Genomic DNA, 18,730 nt, shown 5'->3' with positions numbered 1-18,730 from the left:
TCGGTCTGCAGCCTGCACCCATGCAGCAGGGTTTGCTCTCCAGCCACCCTAGATCGCGGGGCTGGTAGCCTTCGATCCTCGCCACCAGGCCACCAACACTAGCGCAACGGTACGGCGTGAAGTACTCGAAGCGCGAATGTGAGGCCCCGCGTCAGGGCCAGCTACAGTGTGGTTCTAACTTTTATTTTATTATTTTCATGCCAGTAGTTGGGAAGAGAGAGAGAGAGAGTTTGATTTTTGTTGCTGTAATGGTATTTGTATTGTTATTGGTATTGTTATGAAATATATGTTCAACGTGTTCACAATAAAACATTGTAATGTTTTGCAGAGGTTTCTACACATCAATGCAAGTTTGGAAGGCTATTTTTTTGATATACTGGTCACGGCACCATTTTTTTTAAACGCTTTGTTGGAAGCTTTTGTCCCGCTTTGAACAAATTCTTGATTTTATTGGTTTTATTCAATATCCTTCCAATTTATATTCGTTATGTTATCATCAGCTTTATAGCAATAAGTATCTAATAATGTTAATAATAATTCATTTTTTTTCTCCACTCTAACTAATCAACTAAATTCATTGAAAAGCACCTTCACTATTTGTTATTTTTTTAACATTTCACCCAAACCTTAAAACACAACATAATGACTTTGAAACGGCTGCAACAAAAAACTTGTCACTTCCTGTGCAACTTCCCTCCCCTGTGGACACATCCGCCACCCCCGGTTCGCCGATGAGGCTCCGCCGAAAATGTTTTTTCCTCCCACTCCCAAAATTATTTGCACTTCCCGGCCGCGCACCGCACCCATAGCAACCATCGCAGCATGCGCTCCCTGATTAACTGCAACCACACCATCTCCCTCTTTCGCTGGTCATGGCACAGACACATACACACATACACTCCCAAAGGAAAATGGCAAAATGTGCGTTTGCATTTGCAGGCTGCATAGTAGGCGATGCTATAATGTCGCTTCCCGCACCCCGCGGTGTCTACACACCCGCGCGCTCTTGTGTTCCAGCACAATCGCTTTTCTAGTGGACTGCATCTGTGTGCATGTGTGAGTGTGTGTGTGTGGGTAGGAACGCGTTTTTATGTTGCTTTTATTTTCACTCGTTGGAGCTGATTATCTGCTTCTCCTCACTGTGTGCCCCCCCCCCCCCCCCCCCCTGTGCTTGTCACAGGCGTGCCCATCCTTCATCATCCTTGCGTGCGATCCCTTCGCACCCTTTTCACCGCACGCCCGCCTGTTTGCGCTGGATGTGGGGCAACCTCGCCCCCCTTTATTCTCCATCCTCACACACACTTGCACACGTGTACAAAAAGTGGTGTCAATGTGTGAGCAAATGATGTTTTTTGGATGCATTTTTTTTTTGTTTTGTTTCTGGCCAATAGTTCCCTTTCACGTGCGCGCTTGTAGCTTGGATTTGTGTTGTTTTTTTTGGAATCGGTCACTCTCTTTTTCTCTTACTCATTATCATGCACCGCACTATGCACACAATTGTGTAGATGTAATTTTTGGGTACAGCCAGCCTGCGCCAAATGTAGCGTGAGTGAAAGAGAGAAGCCAGTAAAACCACCGACAAACCGACGTGACACTGGCGTTACAAAAGTGTCCCACACCAAGGTGTATGGATATTAGGAGGTGAAGTGCTTCAGAGCAAATTGACATTTCACGACTTGACATAACAATACTGGAGGCTCCGGTATTAAAATCGGAGAGGGCTGGAGGGGGGTATAGAAAATTGTATGCGATTTGACATAACAATACTCAATGATGGCGCCCGGAAAACGCGCTAACAATTCACCTCCTTAATAAACACACCTTGTCCCACACAAAAGTACTGTCATTTACCAGTGAGGCGATCATTTCTGTCAAAGTAAGCTCTGTTCACTGCTGCTTCGATGTAAACAACTTTTCTAAATACAAATTGCGAAGGAAGTGTGAGAGGCAAGATTTTGTGAGAATTATTGGACAAAACACCCAGGAAAATCATTTTATAAGTTTCCAAATCAATGCAAAAGATGTGAGAAGTACATAAAACAATACGCATTGGAATTTGCGAAGAAAAACAAAAATGGGATTTAGCAGTTTCTTCTCTGTGTCAGTGTAGTAAGCGAATCATTATAGAGATGGCGCTAGTGTTTAACGTATTTTCATTTGAAATAAGGAGACAACTTTTGAAGCTCATTTTGTTCGAAGTGTCACGTCGGTTTGTCGGTGGTAAAACTGCATTACTAGACGCGCATTGAATTTGGAGGAGGGGAGATGGAAACAATGGATAGAAGGATACAAGGAGAGAGAGAGAGAAAAAGAGAGAGAGAGAGAGAGAGAGAGAGAGAGGGAGAGAGGGAGAGAGAGAGAGGGGGGGGAGAGAGAGAGAGAGAGAGATAGAGAGAGAGACAACAGGTAAATGCAGCAAAAATGCATTACTAGATAAAGTAGACAGTATAAAGTTAGTTGTTTTCAATTTTTTTTTGTTATTTATTGCCAATAATTTCCTCTAATCAAATGAACGACGTGATGCAACATAAACCATCGCTAATTTAAAAACCACCCGTTTCCCAATCCAAAACCTTGCAGCTATGTGTCGATAGAAACAATGGGGGGTTGCAAACGGAAGCCTGAGTCCGATGGTGGTGGTGGTGCTGGTGATTAGATCGGAAGGTAAAATATTACAACAGGGATGCACAGCCGCAGTCGTGTTGGTATGGTTTGCGCTCAAACACCAGCATCGACCGAGCAAAGGTGGGCTTTATCGAACCATTGCAATAGATGAGACGAAAGGGTTTGTAAAGCAAAGCAAAAAAAGCACTCAAAACACATCGAAAGAGAAGGAGGGGAGGGTGGCCAGCGCGGAACCAATTCCCAAACATGGGGCTCTAAATGAACCAATACAGCGCGATAATGAATGACTGAAAAGGATAGATTAATACGATTTTCCCATCCCTGCCAGTTTTGAAGCGGTGGAGCGAAGGGGAGCTGCGACAGGGTGCACACACACACACACACACACACACAGGGGGGCGAATGGGAGATGGCGAATATGGTGGATAGTGACAATGGTCGAAACATAAAATGTGCAGCACCGAAACATAAAATTGCATCGCTGACCGCGGCACCGGAGAAGAGGGGGCGGTAGGTGATGTTTGGGACGCTCGGGGATGGCAATTGATTTTTTAACCAACGAAATTTTTATAATGATGTGAGGAGCGCGGACAAGCGGCCAGAATGAGGCTTTGCTGTATTTTTTTTTTGTGTGTGTTTTCCGCTGCTGCTCGGGTGCTTCTGCTCCAGCCGCTATCAACGCGTTGATATTTTTAGAGAATCAATCCCCTCCCCCCCTCCCCCCCCCCCCCCCCGATTCAAAGGCAGGACACACATAGATGATGGTGAGGAGGGAGGTGGCGAGGGAGTTGCATGGGTCTGGGTTGGGACACACTACACAACAACAACGGGCTGCTGCCTCACACCTCTCGCCGCAGGTGAGAATAATGATTGTAAGCGAACCAAGCGAAGAGAGGAGAAAATTGTAAAACACAATAGTAGGAAAAAAAGAGTGGTGGAAAAATGCTGTTTTTTGTGAACGAAATTTGCTAAAAATGATGAAAAAAGAGAGGAAAACACACACACATACACACATGGGAGGGGGGGGGGGGAGAGAGGGAGAGATAAGCGGAGGAACTCTCTAGTGTAAAGGGCATCGGTGTGCAGTGAGATGAAAAAAAGTAACACAAAAAAAAAGGAATGCCGATGCAGTTTTTTCGGTTGGAAATGGGCTGACCCGGTGCGCGGCAGGCAGGGCGTCAGGCGGGTCAATCTATATAATAATATATAATATCCGAAAAATTATAACAGTGTGAATAAGGGAAGGAGACAGCAACGACGCACAGCAAGGGCTGTGCAGCTGAGTGTGAGAGTGAGACCTCCGCCCGTACAAAAAGAGGGTGGTGGTGGTGGTGGTGGTGGTTTGGAAAAACGCAGCAAAACATAACAATGAAATAAGCCTGAATTGCATTATGCCAACGAGTTTGGTGCGTTGTGTGTGTGTGTGTTTGTATTTTTATCCTCTTTCCTCCTCCCCCCTGTTGTGAAATTACCCGTCCCTTCGACCCGGGTGGGTGGAATGGTGCGATTCGGACGGTAGAGGTGGTGGCTAGTGGTTAGCTAGTCGAGTTTATCTGTCATCTTTTCGGTGTTGTTCGTTGCTCGCCGTTTCTCTTTCACACCTACGGCAGTTTGTTTGTTCTTTTTTATTCTTTCTCTCGAAATTATTCTCCTCTTTCGCTCCGTTCTGTAATTTGTTTTCCTCATTTCGGGTTTTCTATTTGGTGTGTTTCCTCTCTTCCCTTTGGTGTGCCTGTTGTTTTGCTAATGTGTTTTATGTTTGTCTTCTTTTTTTTCTTTTTCTTTTGCTCACTTTTTCGCCTTTTTCGCAATTGTTGGGCGGCTGGATTAGTTTCGTGCCGGGGTTTTATTTTGGTACGTAGTTCCTCACCTCCGCTTTCTCTTCTTTGTTTTTCCGTACTTTACACCCGCACTTTGGTACAAAATATGCACATTACGCCTGACACACCACCGCCACCGATGGGTTGTGGGTGACGATGGTGGCAGTAAGGCAGGATGGGGGACAGGATGTGTTTTTTCGATGTAGTTTCCTTTTTTTCCTCTATTTTGTGTGTATTTATGAGTATGTGTGTGTGTGTTTGGGGGGATGGGTGTTTTTTTTTGTTACTTTCTCTCCCACTCTCTCTAAGTGCGTTTTCCGCTGCTGTGCAAACGATTCCAAACCTAGTTTTATCCTTTTTGGAATGCATTTTCACCTCTCCCTTGCACACCTCCACCTGTCTCACCACCGGCTTTTGCATACCGTCACACACATGCAACAACTAAATGATCATTATTTTTATCGCACATGTCCTCTGTCTCTCTCACTCTCTCTCTCTCTTTCTTTCGCTCGCTCTCATGTCCGTCCTCGTCCTTTTTCTATCTTTTCCCCCATTTTTTTTTTGCTCTGTCTCATTTCATCCCGCGATGCATTTTCGATCCGGATTTTAGTTATGTATTTTTTCGGGATTGCATTAGTGCAACGGTTTCCACCCGTTGCTCACCCTCGAATCGGGGCTGAACCGATGGCTGAAGGATGCACATACATGCGATATGTTGCGCTGTGCACCCCCGCCCGAACCAGCCGGCTGAAACATAATGTGTGTTTGTGTGTGTGTGTGTGTGTGTGCATGCGTTGGGTTGGCCACCAATCGGCACCCGGTAGTGGTTGGCGCTGGTTTTAGACGAAAAGCAGAAACCGTTACGGGCGGTCGCAACCGTTTGGGCCGTGTCCGTGCAATCCTTTCCACCCAAAAGCGCCAGCGTGTGTGTGTGTGTGTGTGCGGTGCCAGTGCAGTTGTTTGTGCAGTGTCACGGTGTATTACATCGAGCTGCGGGTAAGTGGTCACTTGTCGCGGGATTAGTGAGCGTGTTTAGTAATACGGGGGTACGGAATTGGTAGAGGAATTTAATAAAAAAAAAAACTATCAGTGCCTCTTCAAAAACAGAAAGCTGAGGGATTGGTGTTTGCGTTATTAGGAATGGAAACAGCACAGGGTAATCGTAACAAAATCGCCACACTTGAACGCCACCGGATATGGACTTTGTTGTTGTGTGTGGGAAGTGTAAATTGCAGCACAAAAAGGGCAACAAAACATTGGCAAACCTACCCCCCATTCGGTCCCTCGGGAAGGCTGTCGCATTAAACCCCACCACCGCCCCAGTTCGTAGAACAGTAGCAATATCCCATTAAAAAAAACCCGTATTTATTATTCTCTTGTTCACTGCAGTTCTAAATTTCCCAATGTTTCCCCGCTTTTCTCCCGCCCGCGAAGCAGCGAGGAAGTTGTCTTAAGTTAAGGGACACGCATACGCAAACAGTACCGCAAAACAAACGCTCGAAGTGTACCCACTGCGTAGTGTAAATGCATATTCACCAAACTCACCACGGGACCGAGCGCGCGCGAACAAGAGAAAACGAGAGCGAGAGAGCGAGAGTGAGAGAAAACACGAACCGCAACGATCGTGTGCTGAGCGCATCGCGCAACGCAGCCAATTCTATTGCAGTTGCCAAAAGGGAAGAAAAAGAATTTGCCAAAAAAAAAGGCGACGGCGGGACGGCGGGTTTCGATAAGGCAACGATTGCTGGTGGTGGTGGTTGCGCATGGAGCACAGACGGTAGAGAAAGAGCGCCGAAAGCAGCGGACCCGCTCTCGCGCGCTCTCTCCCCGCGACGCGTTACAGCGATGCGCGTCGTCTGCATCAACGTTGGCTGGGGTGTTGTTTTCTTAGCATTTTTTGGAAGATTTTTTTCCCTCTCTCCCTCTCTCGCGCGCGTCGTTTGCACTGCATTCAATTGAATAGGTCGCGGGAGTATTGGGGGTTTGGGGAGGGCGTCACCGTTGTTCGTTGTGTGTGAATTGTGGCCGTCAAATTGTGCGCTGCGAACTCTCTTTTTTCAAACCAATGTCTCCTAATCTCGCACGACGAGCGAAACAAAATAGCAAACCAAAAAAAAAACACACCAAAGGCTCCCTTTTCAGCCGCCCATCTGTGTCGCTTGCCGCTTCCAGCACAAAGGGGCACACACACAGAGCTTCATTTTGGGTTGCAGTTTTTTTTGCGGTTCCTCGCTTAGTTGCAGCAGAAACGGTGTTCCTTTACTTTTTTTTTTGGCCGGTTGGTTGGATTTGGTTTCACCCCTTGATCACAAAGGCCTTAGAGAAGCGGAGAGCGCGCGTGCGCGAGAGGGAGAGAAAGATAGCGACAAGAAGAGAGAGAGAGAAGCGCTGAGATCATACATCGGGGGCATGAAGTTGCAATTTTTGGGGACGATCTTGCATCTCATTCTCTCTCTCCCCTTTCCTTTTTTGTTTCCCTCTCCCTCTCTCTATTTTCGTCCACTTTCTTGGTTCCTCCGGTTTAGAAAAGAAATGGCTCATAATTTCGCTCCGTTCTTTCACCCTGTTCGCAAAAATTCTCTCACACACACACACACACACACACACACACACACACACACACTGGGCAGAGGCAAAGTGCGCTTGTCTGTCTCTGCAGCCGGACCGAGGATCGATGCCGATCAACTGACCGGCGCTTGTTTGACGGGGGATTTTTTTTTTGCTAATGTTATTGCATTCATTGCTTCACCCTCTTCTTTGCCGGCGTTCCAGCCTGCTGACCCCATCGCCCTCCCTCCCTCCCCCCCCCACCCTTTGGTTCTTCTAAATGCACGCGCTGCACGTTGCGATTTGGACGAAATGATATCACTCTCTCTCTCTCTCTCTCTCTCTCTCTCACACACACACACATACACGCTCTGTGGCAAATGTGTGTGCGCGCGCGAATTTGACCAAAAACCCCTACTTTAGGCGATCGCGCGCGCGTGTGTGTGTGTGTGACAATTTTTGGGGCCGGCTCTTTGTGCGTTTTGCATCTTCTCTTCCGTTCTTGCAAGCCGTCCGGTGGTGGTTGTGTTGCACTTTTTCGGCATTCGCTTCTATCCTTCTTTCGCCGTGGGGCTCCCCGCTCCTCTCCCCACACGGGCCCTCGATCCTTTCTCTCGTCCCTTCCGGCAGCAGCAGCAGCACCGCGGCGAGTTGTGTGCGCCCCGGGTGAGTGCATGCGAGCGAGTGGCGGTGCATCTCCCCCACTATGCCTGTTGATTGTGTGTGTGGTTGTGTGTGTGTGTTTCCTTCATCATATCACCGCACCGCGCTTGTCATCGTTTGACAGCAGTGTATTGTGTGGCGGGCCCCCTTGTTCTCGAGCCTCTGCGGACCGATCGGGAGCGCGCGCGCGCGCGGAGGGCCGTTGCACAAGGCTCCGCGGGATCCCCTGGTGCTGACCTACCCCTCTCCTTCCCTTCCCCTCCTTGCCCACTGTTTCCTATCGCCCAAAAATTAAAAATCGTCGTGCCGTCTCGCTTCCCCAGCCGCTCGGTGTGTCTGTATGCGTACTTGTGTGTACCCTTTTCGTCGTCATTTTGGGCTGGCAGTGCAGTGCAACAAGCAGCAGCAGCAGCAGCAGCAGCAACCCATCTTCATACATACATAAAAACCCCCTTTTGGCTGCCACACACAAACACACGCACCACCACCACCACCATGACCACCGAAAACGACGGCACCAAGGGAACGCATACAGAAACGCATCACATCGCTCGCTCGCACACATCGGCCGGGTCGCCGCGATTACCTTGATTTTATTATGTGTGTTTGCAGCTACTCTTCTTGTTTCTGCTTCTCCCCTTCAGCTTCCGCTGCGCCTGCCCTCTTCCCTTCCTTCTCCCGCAGGCGCACTTCTTTTTTGTATGTATTTTTCGGCGCAGTTCGATTGGTGTGTGCTGCTGCTGCTGCTGGTTTGTCCACTCGGTTCGGGCGTGCGCTCAGTCCCGGCGCGTGTGTAGTGGTGTGTTGCAATTTTTGTTGCTGGCCCCCTTGCTTCTTCCCCGGGGCAGGCGGCGGTAGGTTCAGTGAGACGGAGCGGGGAGGGGGGAAGGCCTTCGGGTTTTTCGGGACCGCGCCGTTGCAACAGCGGAGGACCCCACAATATTCGGCAGCTTCCTGCGTCCGGTGCAACACGCCACTGCAACAGTACGGCGACAGGCTAGCGAACTGGCGGGCTGACTAACTGTGGGCGCTTTGTTTTTTTTTCTTCTCCTAGCTAAAGTAAGTGCGTTTGCGTGCGTGCGTGCGTGCACTGGGGTGATTTCATTGAGGGATTGTGGGGTTTTTTATTTTCGTGCGAATTTTTGTGTACGTAGAGAGGAATAGCTCTTTGTGTGGTGTGCAGTTTTCTTAGATTTTTGTGGACATTTTTGTGGCGATGCTGGAGAGTTCTTTGTGGCATTTCGTTTCCCGTGATCGTTTCTTCGTTCAAAGTGCTTGTGAATACTGACCAAACTGCGGCCACCGAATTTGAATTGTGCTACTCGTTAACATTGTGCCGAGTGTGAGTGCGCGCGATTGTGATGTTGAATTCCAATAAGATACGATTTGATTTCCTAGAATTCAAATGAAAACCGCGTCCACACAACGTGCAGCGGCAGTGTGTTGGTGCCGACATTAGGACACTGATGCGGCTTGTGACAGGGGAAACAAGGATAGGAACTGTTTTTCAACGGAAATCAAATGAAAGCCACCGAGAGACAATCAAAGTAGCCTGAACTCTAATTCCTAGTGCTGTGTAGCTCTGTCGGCAGACAATCGACAGATTTGATAATCCCACCAGCTGCTCAGCGTCACAGTAGGCTTTGGGAAGCGGTGCCGAAGAGATCGTGCATTTCGTCTTCTCGTCGGTGTCTGAAGGGTTTTGTGTTCTGTTTTTTTTTTGCGGATTCTAAATAAAGTTCTCTGTATGTTGCAATCAACCATCATGAGTGGACAGTTTGTGTTGAGTAAGAGCACAGTTTTCGTGATAAAAGTGAACAGTGTCTGGGTGTCATTAGAACTTGCTTACGTGAATGAACGATCGGTGTTTGCAATTCCTGTGTAGGTTCACGCTCTGCTGTAATAGAAGTCCTGTCAGCACTAAGACTTGAAAGAACTTTGTGTGTGTGTGTGCATGTGTGTGTGTGTTTGGGTGTTAAAGTGTAATGTTCAAATCAAAAACATAACTACTGTTACTTAGTACTGTTACAATGAAATATCCTTCATAATCTGCAACATTTCTTCTTCTCTTTTCCTCTCTCTCTCTCCCTCTTCCCCCGCTATCTTCCAGTGATGAAATCCAGTGCAATACCCCATCCGTAGAGACCCAACCACGTAGGCGGCGATATTCTTCATCCTTTTGTGTTAGTGTGTGTGCGCCGCGCGTGTGTGTGTGTGTCACTGTGTTACGCTTGCAAGAGCTTCTATTGTTTTGTTTGAGGCGGAAGGAAAAAGTGTGACTGTCCCCGGTTAGTGTGTGTGTGTGGCCCTTCTCGCCCTTTGTAGCCACCCATCAATGTGTCATACCACTGGTGGGGGACCGTACCATGTGTTTGGCGGGCGACCCATCCTCTGCTGCCACCATCATCCTCTACAGCCGCGCGTAAAATAAACCCCCAGCGTGTGTGTGTGTGTGAGAGAGAGAGTGTGGTGTCCTTACGACGAGAACAGAGGTCGCGCGGGCACACGTGCGTGCTTTCGATAGGAAGCAAAACCCCCCCCCCCCGGGCAAGAAAACGCTTTTTCCCGAGCGCGCGCGCAACGCCGAAACAAACTGTTGCGCCAGCGGTGGTGTGTGTTTTTGTTTCCTTTCTCCGTTTTTTTTTGCGGGGAGAAAAGTGTATGCTCCGCGTGTCTCACGGTGATCGTGTTGTTTCACAGGACAAGAGCCAACCGGGGTCGGAAGAAAACTTTGTGTGCGTGTGACTGTTTTTTTTTTGTTTGCTGCTTCTCTGTGAGTTGTTGGTGAAGTAGCTTGAAGAGAAGAGCTTGGAGCTGGTACAACATTACAAGCCTAGTAGTTGCAGTAGTTGTGTGCACCTGTGTGCGGCCTTTCGTGTGCATCGCTGTGAAAACAAGAGCCCCGTGACAGGCGTGACAGCTGTTTGTGGTTGTGTGTATGTGTATGTGTGACTGTGTGGCCAGAAGAAACGAAGCACAAGCCTACTGAGCCCCCCCGGGCAGGTTCGCCCCATCGTTCTCTAATGCTGCTTGAAAACGTTCCCAATACTGTTCGTCCCCCACCCCCCCTGGTTCTTAGTTTAATTACTGTGTGTGAAAATACTATTCTAAAAAGTGTGCGTGTGTGACTAGGCAAGACTTGTACTACTTCCGGCCACCGTACCGCAGTAGACGCCAGTAGGTGTCCAGTTTTCTGAGAAGCGGAATTTCCGGCAAAGCGGCACACCCCCCCGGCAACAGCGCAGGTAAGCACCGTTTGCTTCAGTTTCCAGTTTCTATCGCACACACACACAGTTTTCAAAAAACTCAAAACACTATCGTCGTCGATGCCCTCAAAATTCTAGTTCCCTCCCCGCTGCTGCTGCTGCATTGCGGGGGGAGCGGGTGAGGGAAGGGGGTGCCAATTTGGCTTAGCATATTTAAGCATGTCCTAGTATGCGAAATTCTGGGAAATTTGGTGTTCATGATGATGGTAGAAAAGTGGCTGTTTGGGCAAACAATACATATATGCATGTCAAGTTGTTTATTCGCTTTGGTTGGTTGTTTTTCTTGTGTGTGTGTGTGTGTGTGTGTGTGTGTGTGTGTGTGTGTGTGTGTGTGTGTGTGTGTGTGTGTGTGTGTGTACTTACTGTACTGGTGCTGTACGATCGCATCAAACGTTGCAGTTTTTGGGGGAGAGCGGGAGAGAGGGGCAGAGAAGAGGTCAACCTCATATTTACGCTAGCCCGAGGGGGTTACGTTTGTGAACGGGCGCCCGGTTGGTTTCGATTAGTTGATAAATAATCTAAATTTTGAATTTTCAACAACCATCTTTTTCCTTTTTTTGCATTTTGCACTGTGTTTGGGAAGGGGGGGCCTATCTATTCCCTTCCCACCGTAGAAACCGTGCTGGTGGGGGTATGCCCAAATCGGTTCTATGCTGTGTGTGTTTGTGTATTTGCCCGTAGCAGCATTTTTTTGTTTTTGTATCTTTTTTGTTTTGTAATCGTGTTGATTTGTTTGCATTACATTCGACAGCTCCCTTCCCATACCGAACTCTTTACGTAAGTGTAAAATTGCTCGAACGAAACGGAAAGCATTAATTTTCGCTAACCTTAGGGTTTAGGGGGAAGAAAAAGGTGAAAAGGGGACAAAAAGACATTTTAAAAACTGCACATGCATGGCGAGAACAGTTCGTTTAAAAATAAATTATTTTGCATAGAAAATATGTGTGTTTGCGTGCGTGTGTGTTATTACAAAAAAAAACAAAGACCAAAAGGCAAGAAAATGGGAAGAAAAAAACGATAACATTATACCCCTCTAATAGTGCCTGCGCTTGCTGGGTGCGCTGGTTTTTAGACCAGTCAGCCATTAATGCACTCGAATGTGTGTGTGTGTGCAGACGGAAGAATATTAGGCACTTTTTGTGTGTGTGTGCAACCCTCTGCACCATCATCAGCAAACCCAGCTGACAGAATTAGCATGCGCATATTATAATGGTGTGTCGAAATTTGCGCGTTCATTGACCAGGCAGGAACAGCACCACCTCCACCATCACCACCATGCAGTATGTGCAGTTTCCCCTCCCCCCGTTGCTGACGATCTCTGCTGCCCGGGGGTGCAAATGAGTGTAAATATTTGTGGCAAAAGTTTGTTGCGCATCCAACTGCATCATCGTACCAACCAAAAAAAACAAAAATCGCCCGAAATACAAGGGAAGCCTGTGTAAGTGTGTGGTGATGCATTGTGAGAAGCAAAGGGAAGGAGGGAGCACACACACGTTTCTATTAGCCGCAGTTTGGCAGTCGGTTTTGGCACTAACACACACACACACACGCACGCACAGAACGTGTGATTGTAAAAGCAGACAAAGAAGAATACGCAAATCTTTTCCGCTAACTCTTCGCGTTGTATATGCACTGCGCGGCAGAAACCCGAAATCTGATGCTTTTCTGCTAAAAAAAACACACACACACACACACAGGCAGTCACATGAGCAAGCAGGCAGCACATCAGCAGGCAGCATCAGCGACATATGCATGATCCAGTGATAGGTTCAAGATCTTGGGAACACCCCATGTGTCGGTGTGTGTGTGTGTGTGTGTGCTATTGCAACGCGCACAAAGAGATGATGATTTCACCTTCTTTTCCTAAAGCGCAATCTTCTGGTGCTGCTGCAATATTTTGGGGTGCGACGGGCTTTTTTGTGGCTCGTATGTTGTTGTTAACTCGCCAACCGAGAAATAGTGCTGCAAAAGATAGCAAAAAGAAACCCCAGATTGGCTCAGTTTTAGAGGATATATTGAAAGGGTCTTTAGCTGCTTCTTATATGTTTAATATGTTTTTTAATTCAACCTCCACACCCGGTGTTGTCTTTGTTCGACGAATGTGCAATTAGGCGCATTCCTGTTTTTGTTCTTCTTCTGTCGGCTGCGAGAGTAGTCCCTATGCCTGTCTATACTGCTGCTGCTCATAGATATTTTTAAACGCATTAACCTATTTTACTGTTCCCTCTCTTAGGCGTGCTGAGAGCGATACGCTTGGATCGTATGAAGTTTTTTGTTTCTTTTTTTTTCGCATCATCGGTCTTCAGTCTTTTCGCGTTGCCGCAGATTGCAAAAATAAAAATAAACATTTTTCTTTTACGATTGAAGCCACATGTGTGTGTATACATGTCGCTATCTCGTACTGGTGCATCGCGTACTGGTGGTGCTAAGATGGCGAATGATGCATCGCTGCACATGTGGGTTTTGTGGGGTAAATTAGTTTTTTTTGGCGAACAATCGATTGTTTTTAGTATTTTAAGCTGAATATTTCTGCCAACAGAATCCAACTTGAGTCGCTGATACAGCAAAGCCATTTTTCATAAATTATTAGTGCCATCTTTCGCTTTAAATTTAATTTTCGAATACGGTGATACTCTATGAAATTAAAAAAAAAATCTTTGAATTTCAAAACGCCGTTCTTAAAAAAGTTCTAAAATTTTAAATTTTGAAATTTGTTTTTCTTTGTTTGCCACTCATTTTTTTAGTGTAGAAAAAGATTAACCAACGGACTCCTGTTACTCTCTTCTGGAGATATTTCACCTTCGTAATCATTCCCAACGACCCGCTCGGGAACCGTTTCCACTCGCGCACTCAGCTAACGGTACAATATCCTTGGAAATAATAACCTTCACGGGACGGTCTTGTTGCGTCCATCTTCTCCCCCCCCCCCCCCCCCCCCGGTTTCCGGTTTCTGGCAGCTGATGAACGCTCGATTGCGCAGCTCTTTGACTTCACCGTAATTAGCTTCCCATCTCCTCAGGGACGGCTGCAACTTGTTTTGTGCCCTTTCTGGGTTGGGTGGTATTTGTTGTGACCGCACCTATATACTTATGCTCGAACGGTACCTTTTTCCGGGCATCAAGACGAGCAGGTTCGTTTTCTCACTCTCCTCACAGATGCGGTGGATTCTTTTTGGTGAAGCTAAATAATTGTTTGCAAAATGGCTCTATAATGTAAAATATATACTAATGATGAGAGTACCCATTCAATTTTACAAATACTTTAAACTATTAGTAGAGCGCAAACTACTAGCAAAATCGCATTTACGCGGCGGTTCGTGTTCTCCTGGCGAAATGAAATCTTCAGTTTCGGGGCCCTCAACGCAGAACCAACCAATTGCATCGGGCGATGCACAAAGTGCAGCGAGAGTAGAACAAACCCTACCCCTGGGGCTCGGCCAGCCCTTAGAGCGAGAGAAAGCGAAAGTGCGCGCGCCCCGGCACGCGAGATAGCTAGATTCAGCGATAGAACGTGCCATAGTGCGCACCCGTTCGCCTAGGCCAGTAGGAGGTGGTCGTGTCTAAAAATAGTAATAGTAGAGCGCATTGACAATTGCCACTATGCAGTGCACACGCATACACACGTGGCCGCTGCACGCTCCTGCACTTGCACTTGCAGGGCGGCCAGAGCTTGCAAAAACCTGTGCGTTTGCCGTGCTTCTTAACCCGTGTGCGCCGCATCGTCGTTTTTGTCGGTAGGGAGGCGGTTCGCGGAGTGCCGGGGATAGACATCGTGGTGAAGCAAAAAAGCCAGCCAACCACACACACACACAAGAGAACGAGGCGAGCCATGCACACCGAGTGAGCGCGGAACCACATGTACCACGCGGAGAGAAGAACTTATGAATGAAAATCCTGCTGCTGCTGCTGCTGCATGCCGGCAGTTTCCTTTCCTGTGCTTTGCGTGATGAATGAAAACACTTCGCGCGTCCGTGCCACGCCCTTTCCCAACCCTTGCCCCCAGCAACCCAGGTTGTGAGTGGTTTTTACTCAGAGAAATACACCCGATCCCGATGCATCTTGCTTGCCTCTGCCCTCTGTTGTCGTCGTCTCGTGGTCGTCGTCGTCGTCGTCGATGACGCCGTTCCCGTTGCAAGTGCAGCAGCAGCAGCAGAGAGAGAGAGTATGTGCAATGCGCACGGACATTGGGTACGTATGCCGCTTTGCCGTAGTAGCAGCTTTTTGTTCTTGTTTCCTGCTGTTGTTGGTGAGGCGGCAATCGCAACTGCAATTGCACACTGCTGCACACCCGATATGTGCTGTTGTCGCGAGAACGTTGGCGGCGATGGTGGTGATTTGGGGTGTGCGCGCTCACACTCTCAAGTGCACTAGGGCAGTGAATGCGAACGACACATATGGGGGGTCTCCGTTGGTGAAGGTTGGATTTGTTGTTCTTGCTGCTTTGTATTGCTCCTCGTCTCTGCCCTGTTCTTTTTTTTGTGCTAGTGTCTGATATAGAATGCGTGGCGTTGTTTGTTCTCTTGCCATACCTTGCCATACGCGTGCCGTTACAATGGTGTATGCTCATTGCTGCACCGTCCTCACTGCTGCTAGGAGAGAGAGGGTCGTGTAGGTTGGCCTGGGGGGGGGGGGGATAGTTGAAATAGTTTCGCGCAGGCAGCGCAGTAGGTTATCGTAGTCGTCGTCATCGTCGTGCCGTTTGCTGAATGCATGCGGCCCTCTTTGCCGGCATCGCCATCATCATCATCGTCATCAACGGCTGTCGTAGGAGTCACGTGCTTTTTTCACTGCACTGTTGCCAGTGTTGGCGCTTGTTTTCACCCATTCTTTTTTTTGCTGATGAAACGTGTAGGGGAGGGTGTTATGCCAAGAAGCATATTTCATTTTGCACGTGGTTCTGTTTTTCGTGCACCGTGCTAGCTTCAACGGTCATACGCGCGAGAACCACGATTAGTGTGTGCATGCGAGACCAATAAAAAAGTGTGAGATGAAAGTGGGAGACGTTCAGGTTCATGGCTGCTTCTTGCACTGCTTATATTACTCGGAGGTGTGCCAGAAGCAGACAGAGTAAGAGTTGTGTATGCCTCAAACGGACTTTGACCGTCTCTGTTCGCTACTAACGTACAGAGTTGACCTACATTTTGGTGCCGTTAAATTGGTTTTGTTGTTTCCTAATTTAAATATTCCAGCCTATTCATTTTGTTGAGGAGGATTTGACGCGTCAGAATTAAAAATTGTTCTTTTTGTATAGATTGTGGCTGACCGATTGTGGCTATTTATTGTAGAAAAAATAAAGCAGCTATTATAGTCATTGCCTGCACCTAATTTTGGCTTTAAGGCATCAATTTTTGACTCTAACGCACCTATTTTTGTATGTAAGTCATCAATATTTGACTCCTGTACGAATCACGACAATATTACAAGATATTTAAACAGATTTTTAATATTTGTTATCTTACATCTCACAAAAAATACAAAAACCGTGTAAATTGATTATTTCTTGAGAAAAAAATGATGAAATTTTAGAAATTGTAAAGCTTTTGTTTACAGCTGAAAATACATGCCAATTTTTTTCACTCCATTAAAACTTCCAAAATTGGCATAACAATTGTTTTATTTTAAATTCTATCAATAAAATTATTCACCACTTAACTTAATTTCAATCATTTCAAAACACACAGTTTCAGAAATTATTTAAAATTTTGTAAATAAAGCGATTGACACGCTGTAAAAAATTGGTGCCTTCGAGACAAAAATAGGTGAGTTAGAGTCAAAATTTAGCGGAAACGACTGTAACATATTACTTATCGGAACATGTCCAAAACCGGTTTTTTTTTTTATTTCTCGTAAGGACGGCCTGGTTGGCCGTATCATTATGGACTAGACTTAAATCTAACATTGTTGGTTCTATTGTATTTCTTAATATCTATGGGCTGGCCGAAGCACATTTCCTTGCTCGGCTTTGTGCACCTTATTCCGGGTGGGCTCGGATTCTGTTGTATGCCAGCCGTTCTCTTTCCATAGTGTCTATGGGGAATTCCAGTATTCCCATCCAAGGGAGCAGGGATTTAGTGTATATGGCATCGACACCGTATTTTACAGGTGTTAGGTTTACATCTTACGTATCGTAACATGCCCAAAACCGGTTCATATCGATTCAATTTAATTCCTAAAACATTCAAACATAAAGCATTTGTCCGTGGAGTAAGTAGTGGGAACAGGATACGGTTTGGAAAGGTTAAAATGTAACCAAGTAAACCAAGTCAGACTCATCAAGAAAGGCAATTTAAATTTCCACCAAAAAGGGGAACCTCAAAAATTAAATAGTTTATTGCCTTCGTGAGGAGCTCGTAAAAAACGAACGAGAATATCTTCTAATTTTGGACCGGCCCTGTCTGGATCCGGAACTGGACTGGCGCCGAATGGGGGAAACAACAAAGTGGAGGAAAAAAAAGAACACCAAGCACTTCTACTTCATTGAACTATTTCATGATGGGAGATTTGCCGCGGAAATCATTCGATCGCTAAGAAATTCGACTGGCTTTTTTATTTTGTGCATCCTTTGTTACTCGCGAAACTAAATCCAAGAAGGAAAAGATCAAAATGCAACAACGCGCACTATATACAATAGAGCGGTGTGCGAAGATGCATGCAACAAGTCGCCGAAAGCCACTGACCAAGAAGAGCGCACGAGGACTGGGTCGCGTTTATGTGGTCATTCGCCTCTTCAACTTGCAGGCTCTCCAAAGGGGGGGCTGTGCGTTGTTCTGGTGGGATGGGATGGCTGCAACAGGGCAAAAAATGAAGGGGGTAGATTCTAAAACTCAAACAAATCAAACCATCCAGCCAAAGTCTTGCGTCGTTGTGCTGCTGCTGCTGTTGCATCTCCCCAAAAATCTACAAAATTATTGCACAGCGATTTGAAGAAACAGATAAAACCGAAGGAGAGGGAGAAAGAGATCGACACAAAAGCAAGCAAAAAGTGTGTTACTACACGCAGGAACGACCGAGCGTACAAAAATGTGCGTTTGCGTTTTGTGTGCGCTGCGCTGCGCTCGCGGTGCGTTCTTTTCTTCGGCTTCTTGTTTTTTCGACTCCTCTCGGTTGGTGGGAATTGAAGTAAGAGGCTCCTCTGGGCACTAGTGCTCAGGGATGACCGGGGCATGGGGGTTTCGGCATCACAGTGCAGTGCAGTGCTGTGCTGTGTGTGTGAGTCGGTCGATCTGTGTTGGCATAAACTCGTTTATCCGGCTTTCCATTTGAGGAAGCTGAAAGGGGGAGACACAGAGCGTGAGGAAGAGGGAATAGTCTGTGGGAAAGGCAGCCGAGGGGGAGGGGTGGTATTTCGGGCTGCCTATTTTTGCCATTTCCTTCATCCCTGCCAAATTACACTGATCGCGGGCGGGGGGTTGAAAGGGGGAGGGTAGCGCTCACACACACACACAAAACCCTCCCAAAAAGTGGGCATCTTGATGCATTTTTATTGCATCTTTTTTGCTTCGTTAGTCGCTGTGGGATGCACTTTTGTTTGGTGGGCCGAACGACGGCTAAAACACGCGACTTTTTTCTCACTCTCTCTTGTACAACGATGGTAGAGATAGACAATATTCATTTCCAAACGGGTGGTGGAAGAAGGGGTGGACTGTGGCACAGTTTGTGTTGCTTGCTGACTGACTGACCGCCACTTTGTGGCTCTAAAAATTGCGATTCGTCGAAAATTGTAAATTGGTGAATAAAATTGGTATTTTCCTTTTGCGTTGCGGTTCTCCGCCGCCGTCCTGTTTGTCCTCCGCCTCCGACACCACCGCGC

The 18,730-nt window shown here is 47.1% G+C and overlaps 1 protein-coding gene across 1 annotated transcript in view; it reads left to right on the top strand.

Moving 5' to 3' along the window:
- The first annotated feature begins 7,408 nt into the window (after positions 1-7,408).
- LOC120949071 (broad-complex core protein) overlaps positions 7,409-18,730 on the top strand; it is a 116,636-nt gene continuing 105,314 nt past the window's right edge. Inside the window, exon 1 of the mRNA XM_040366050.2 lies at positions 7,409-10,900. The gene's annotated coding sequence lies outside the window, so the exon portion shown is untranslated. The remainder of the gene's footprint in view (positions 10,901-18,730) is intronic.

Source organism: Anopheles coluzzii, chromosome 2 (genome assembly GCF_943734685.1).
Source record: "Anopheles coluzzii chromosome 2, AcolN3, whole genome shotgun sequence".
Lineage (NCBI taxonomy): Eukaryota > Metazoa > Arthropoda > Insecta > Diptera > Culicidae > Anopheles > Anopheles coluzzii.
The sequence above is the reverse complement of the archived record's forward strand: the minus strand, read 5'-3'. Positions and strand labels throughout refer to the sequence as shown.